The sequence below is a fragment of the Anabrus simplex genome, chromosome 4 (genome assembly GCF_040414725.1).
Source record: "Anabrus simplex isolate iqAnaSimp1 chromosome 4, ASM4041472v1, whole genome shotgun sequence".
In the NCBI taxonomy this organism is placed as follows: Eukaryota; Metazoa; Arthropoda; class Insecta; order Orthoptera; family Tettigoniidae; genus Anabrus; species Anabrus simplex.
This window is the reverse complement of record NC_090268.1, coordinates 234,382,439-234,388,866: the sequence shown is the minus strand read 5'-3', so window position 1 is coordinate 234,388,866 and position 6,428 is coordinate 234,382,439. Positions and strand designations below refer to the sequence as shown.

Here is a 6,428-nt window from a genome sequence, read left to right as displayed (position 1 = left end):
AGCTGGAGTTGATAAGATTTCTGGGGATATACTAACCAAAGAGGCAATGAGTTGGTACAGTATAAGCCATACCTGAAGAACTCATCTGACTGCGTGAAGAAGGCATCACAAAATGAAAGGAGAGTTGTCACAGTAGTCCCAATGCACAACATAAACATAAAGCGGATAAATTATAGGCTAGTCGGCTTGACATGTGTTGCGTGTAAACTCTGGGAAATTATTATTATTGTATTTGATTATATTAGACACGTTTCGAAATTACTAACTACCGAGCTCGATAGCTGCAGTCGCAGTAATCGGGAGATAGTGGGTTCGAATCCCACTGTCGGCAGCCCTGAAGATGGTTTCCCATTTTCACACCAGGCAAACGCTGGGGCTGTACCTTAATTAAGGCCACGGCCGCTTCCTTCCCATTCCTAGGCCTTTCCTATCCCATCATCGCCATAAGACGTATCTGTGTCCGTGCGACGTAAAACAAATAACAAAAAAAAATTACTAACTGGCTTTATAGACAGCAGTACGAGTGTAGGAATGGTTATTCCAGTGCGACTCAATTTGTGGGATATCCCACACCTTCATTTGTCGAAGTGCCGGACCCCTTCCACGTTTCCCCTCTGATTAATGTCCATAGAAGATTGTTGCCCAGTTGTATTTTCTCTTAAAACAATAATCACCACCACCAGCACCTTGCGAACTTTTGTAATCACAACATCAGTGAAGTGCTGATAGACAATGACACCTTAATATCTGTGGTTTAATCAAAATGAATAAGACGAAAACTTTCCACAGCGTTCTGAAACTATTTTTAAATTAGACAACAGTTGTCTGTCATTTTTTATTCAATAATAAACAGTATCTGTTTACTTCTATGCCCATATGAAAAATGCAAGAGTGATTTTGATAAATACCTTATTGATATGTCCGGCTCTGTGGTGTAGTGGTTAGCATGATTAGCTGCCACCACCGGAGGCTCGGGTTCGATTCCAGGAAATTAGAAGGTACTTCGATGAACTGGACGATTTTCATAGCGTATTGAAACTATTTTTAAATTAGACAACAATTAACTAATTTTTTTAATATAAAAATAAACTGTCCCTGTCCACTTCTCTGCCCATATAAAAAATGCAGGAATGTAAAATATAATTTGATAAATACCTTATTAATATGTCCGCCTCTGTGGTGTAGGCCCGGGTTCGATTCCCGGCTCTGCCACGAAATTTGAAAAGTGGTACGAGGGCTGGAACGGGGTCCATTCAGCCTCGGGAGGTCAACTGAGTAGAGGGGGTTCGATTCCCTTCTCAGCCATTCTGGAAGTGGTTTTCCGTGGTTTCCCACTTCTCCTCCAGGCAAATGCCGGGATGGTACCTAGCTTAAGGCCACGGCCGCTTCCTTCCCTCTTCCTTGTCTATCCCTTCCAATCAGACCCCCCTCGCAAGGCCCCTGTTCAACACAGCAGGTGAGGCCGCCTGGGCGAGGTACTGATCATTCTCCCCAGTTGTATCCCCGACCAAGTGTCTGAAGCTCCAGGACACTGCCTTTGAGGCGGTAGAGGTGGGATCCCTCGCTGTGTCCGAGGGAAAAGCCGACCCTGGAGGGTAAACAGATGATGATGATGATGATGATGACGTCACTGTTTCCATTTACACTCCAGAGTTAGTTTTTTCCTCGGACTAAGCGAGGGATCCCACCGGATCCCACCTCTACCGCCTCAAGTGCAGTGTCCTGGAGCGTGAGACATTTGGTCGGTTGTACAAATGGGGAGAAGGACCAGTACCTCGCCCAAGCGGGCTTATCTGCTATGCTGGAAGGGATAGAAAAGGAAGAGGGAAGGAAGCGGCCGTGGCCTTAAGTTAGGCACCATCTTTGCATTTGCCTGGAGGAGAAGTGGGGAAACTACGGAAAAACACTTCAAGGATGGCTGACCCACCTCTACTCCCGAGGCTGAGTGGACCCCGTTCCAGTCCTCGTACCACGTTTCAAATTTCGTTCAGAGCCGCGTATCGAACCCAAGCCTCCGGAGGTGGCAGCTAATCACACTAAACAATACACCACAGAGGCGGACAGTCTGAGGAATTATGATTCTTTTTCTTTAGTTTGAAAAGTGGTGTAGGGACTGGAACGGGGTCCACCCAACCTCGCGATGTCAACTGAGTAGACGGGGTGCGATTCCTACCTCAGCTATCCTCTTCTCCAGGTAAATGCCTGGATGGTACCCAACTTAACGCCTCGGCCGCTTCCTTTTCTCATCCTTGCCTATCGCTTCCAATAATTTTGTCAAATAAATCTTTAATGTTTTTAAATTATAAATCTGGTGTATGAATAAAACTGGAAATACCATTCCTTCTGCGGCTAGTCCCTATATCGAATGGTGTGAAACTATCACTCCTAGGGTTAATTGGTGTGTGCATTTCAGTGGACTTCGCAGAACGATATGCATTAGCACCTTCTGGCACAGTGAGAAAAGCAACGGAAAACTGCCTCATCAGGGATAAATAAAACATCTTAGCTAGGCTTATTTCCCCAGTACTCATATTTAGCGAAGCCTAGGCTGTCTGTGAGGATCCAACAAGTCTTTGGGCTGAGTAATAAACAAACAATAATTATAAACCCCCACTCAAGGATTTCTCGCAGTTAAGTGTTCATAAATGTAAACTGCCATCTGGTATTGGATTCTGCAGCTTGGTAGTCGCTAACTAGCTGTGCTACACATTTAATATTCTCTGAGAGAAGAAAGAAAAAAGAGCATGACCGAGGTGAGAGAGGTGCAACTCCCGGCCCTGCTCAGCACGTGACACAAACTGTGCAACTTGAAACAAAGATAAGAAAGCGGAACGTCACGTTGAGTATGTAGGCTAAGTATTTACTTATCTCCACTCGCTAGACCAGTAGCCTCACTTAGCCGTGATCGTCTAGTGGTTAGGACATTGCGTTGTGGCCGCAATAACCCAGGTTCGAATCCTGGTCACGGCAGTGGTTGAACACTGTCACGGTAGAGGCTATTTTTACCACATTAAAACATATAAATTCATGCCAACGTAACTCTTTTTCTTTACTATATTTCCATAAAAGTAACTTCCTCATTAATAAATATATTACAAGGTTCAGATGTTCAGACTGTAGATAGCTGGGTTTCTGAGTCCACGTTGGCGTATTCGATCCCAGTTCAGTGTTGATAGATTTGTTGGTACCCTCTGCTTACCCTCCAGGGTTGGTTTTTCCCTCGGACTCAGTGAGGGATCCCTATCTCTACCGCCTCAAGGGCAGTGTCCTGGAGCTTCAGACATTGGGTCGGGGGATACAACTGGGGAGAATGACCAGGACCTCGCCCAGGCGGCCTCACCTGCTATGCTGAACAGGGGCATTGTGTGGGGATGGGAAGTGTGGAAGGGATCGACCACGAAGAGGGAAGGAAGCGGCCGTGGCCTTAAGTTAGGTACCATCCCGGCACTTGCCTGGAGGAGAAGTGGGAAACCACGGAAAACCACTTCCAGAATGGCTGAGCTGGGAATCGAACCCACCTCTACTCAGTTGACCTCCCGAGGCTGAGTGGACCCCGTTCCAGCCCTCGTACCACTTTTCAAACTTCGTGGTAGAGCCGGGAATCGAACCCGGGCCTACGGGGGTGACAGCTAATCACACTAACAACTACACCACAGAGGTGGGCATTATTATTATTATTATTATTAATATTATTGGTTTGTTCCTAATGGTTTAACGTCGCACGAACATATTGAAAGTTTTCGGCGACGCGAGGATGGGAAAGGGTTAGGACTGGAGGAAGGTAGTGGTCGTGGCCTTAATTAAGATGTCAATGGGAAACCATGGAAAACCGTCTTCAGGGCTGCCGAGGGTTGGAATATCGATTTACTTATCTTTCCCCACTCAGATAAAACTTGTAGAATAATAAATCAATATTTTTGTTCTTTAGAAAAGCAATTTATTAATTGAGATGAATAACCATTCAATTACTGCAAGTTTTAAGTAAACATTTGGATTCTTACAAAAGAGTCACGACTTTGAAAAAAAAGGTATATTGTTCTCTAATTTTACCAGAAAATAATCATGTGAAAATTATAGTCAGAAGGGCAGAAAAAGTGTTTCATTTGCGTTTTTCTCAAAAGTTGAACAATAATGGACTTGAATGCTTCTTAATCCCCTGGCTTCCATTGCAGACTTATTCCGCCTCCGACAATACGTACAACTCGATGAACAAATTCAGACCAGTCCATTACCACAGTCAAACATTGATCACATTCCTTCAGCGGCTGCCCTGCCGAGATTTTAAAAACAGCGCGCTGTATGCCCGGCCCAATCAATCCAAGAGTTCCTCTTCCTGCACTGCGGGTAAGTGGGTCGCATCGCAGCGCTCAAGTGTCTTGTCAACAGGCCTCGCTCCATGAGCCTCGCTTAGCCGTGATCGTCTAGTGGTTAGGACATTGCGTTGTGGCCGCAATAACCCAGGTTCGAATCCTGGTCACGGCAGTGGTAGAACACTGTCACGGTAGAGGCATTTTTACCACATTATTTCGCTTTCAATCAGACTTACATAATATATGCCAATATTCCTACGTGAAATATCCTTATAGTTCACTGTAATAAAAAGGAAATAAAATATCAACTCAACAGCACAAAATACCCATAAGGGCGGATTTACCTACCCCCCATCTCACCCCCCCCCTCTCTCTCGCTCGCTCTCTCTCTCTCTCTCTCTCACTCACACACACACACACACACACACACACACACACACACTATAGAACTCTATTTGGGTAAAAGATCTATAAGCTACGGACTGTATCGCAATTTACCGTATATAAGGCTTTTGATAGGGTAGTTCATGGGAGACTTTCCCTCTTTCTTAATCTACTTACCCTCCAGGGTTGGTTTTTCCCTCGGACTCAGCGAGGGATCCCACCTCTACCGCCTCAAGGGCAGAGTCCTGGAGCGTGAGACATTGGGTCGGGGGATGAAACTGGGGAGGAGGACCAGTACCTCGCCCAGGCGGGCCCCACCCGCTATGCTGAACAGTGGCATTGTGGAGGGATGGGAAGATTGGAAGGGATAGACAAGGAAGAAGGAAGGAAGCGGCGGTGGCCTTAAGTTAGGTACCATCTCGGCATTTGCGTGGAGGAGAAGTGGGAAACCACGGAAAACCACTGCAAGGATGGCTGAGGTGCGAATCGAACCCACCTCTACTCAGTTGACCTCCCGTTCCAGTCCTCGTACCACTTTTGTGGCAAAGCCTGGAATCGAACCAGGGCCTCCGTGGGTGGCAGCTAATCACGCTAACCACTAGACCACAGAGGCGGTTTTTAATCACTGATGAAATTGATTTCCTTTACGTGCCGTGTTTGGAGATGAGGGTTATTCTAACAAGTTTTAAAATGTTCTTTGGGCCGGGCTGAGTGGCTCAGGCGGTTGAGGCGCTGACCTTCTGACACCAACTTGGCAGCTTTGATCGTGGCTCAGTCCGGTGGTATTTGAAGGTGCTCAAGTACGTCAGCCTCGTGTCGGTAGATTTACTGGTCTAGTTTTAAGTTCAGTGTTTCTCCTATAGAGGAAATCTTATAGGCACAAGATTTAAATGTGCGGCGTAGAGGTGTACCTCCCGGTACAATAATAATAATAATAATAATAATAATAATAATAATAATAATAATAATAATAATAATAATAATAATTGTACCGGGCGGTACACCTCCACGCCGCTAATTTAAAATTTGCGCCAGTTGAAACTCCTCTGCTGGAGGAAGTCTGAACTTTATATACGCTATTAATTCGCTACCTTCTCAGAAGATGTCACCACGTGGAAAATTTTGAGTTTTTGAACTGTGTCATTTTTTGATGTGTTTTTGTTTTGCTTGAAGTAAGAAGTGTGAACTTTCTCTTCTAGAGGACACTACTGAAGATCAACAATAGTGCACCCTAGTGCGGAGTAAAAGAACTATTTTGTTGGAGAAATTTTTATTTCAAATGTTCGTTCTTTGCTAAATTTCTTTCAGTCATTGGTTAAGTTGGCAATATTAACCCCTTCTTTCCCCTTGTTTTAAATCTAGCCTATCCCGAATTTCTTAAATTAATTTTCCACCAATTATGTGTTTCTTCTTAGTATTGTGTAGGGGGTTTATGGATGAACCAATAAAATCCTCGTGGAAGGGTGTTCTCATTCCCCTAACGCCTAGAAACTTCCGCGAGAGTATATAAACTGCTGATTTTAGGGTCTCCGGGCCACTTCTGTTCCATCTTTCAGTGTATTTAGTACATAGCAGGAGGCGGGAAGCGCCTCTTTCCTCGGCAGCGGTCAACAACAAGGTAATGGCCGATTAATAACTTCTTTCTTTGCTTGCTCAGCAGTTTAACTCTCGGGGCGGGTTCTAAGCGTTCCACCATGTAACCTTTTCCTAAATGTAACTACGCCTTTTATATAT

General features: G+C 45.0%; 2 non-coding genes across 2 annotated transcripts; both read left to right on the top strand.

Annotated features, from left to right (window-relative positions):
* The first annotated feature begins 2,898 nt into the window (after positions 1-2,898).
* On the top strand, positions 2,899-2,970 carry TRNAH-GUG (transfer RNA histidin (anticodon GUG)). The gene has a single exon. It is a non-coding gene; the product is annotated as a tRNA-His (tRNA).
* A 1,440-nt stretch (positions 2,971-4,410) lies between these two features.
* On the top strand, positions 4,411-4,482 carry TRNAH-GUG (transfer RNA histidin (anticodon GUG)). Its single transcript has one exon. It is a non-coding gene; the product is annotated as a tRNA-His (tRNA).
* The last annotated feature ends 1,946 nt before the right edge of the window (positions 4,483-6,428 follow it).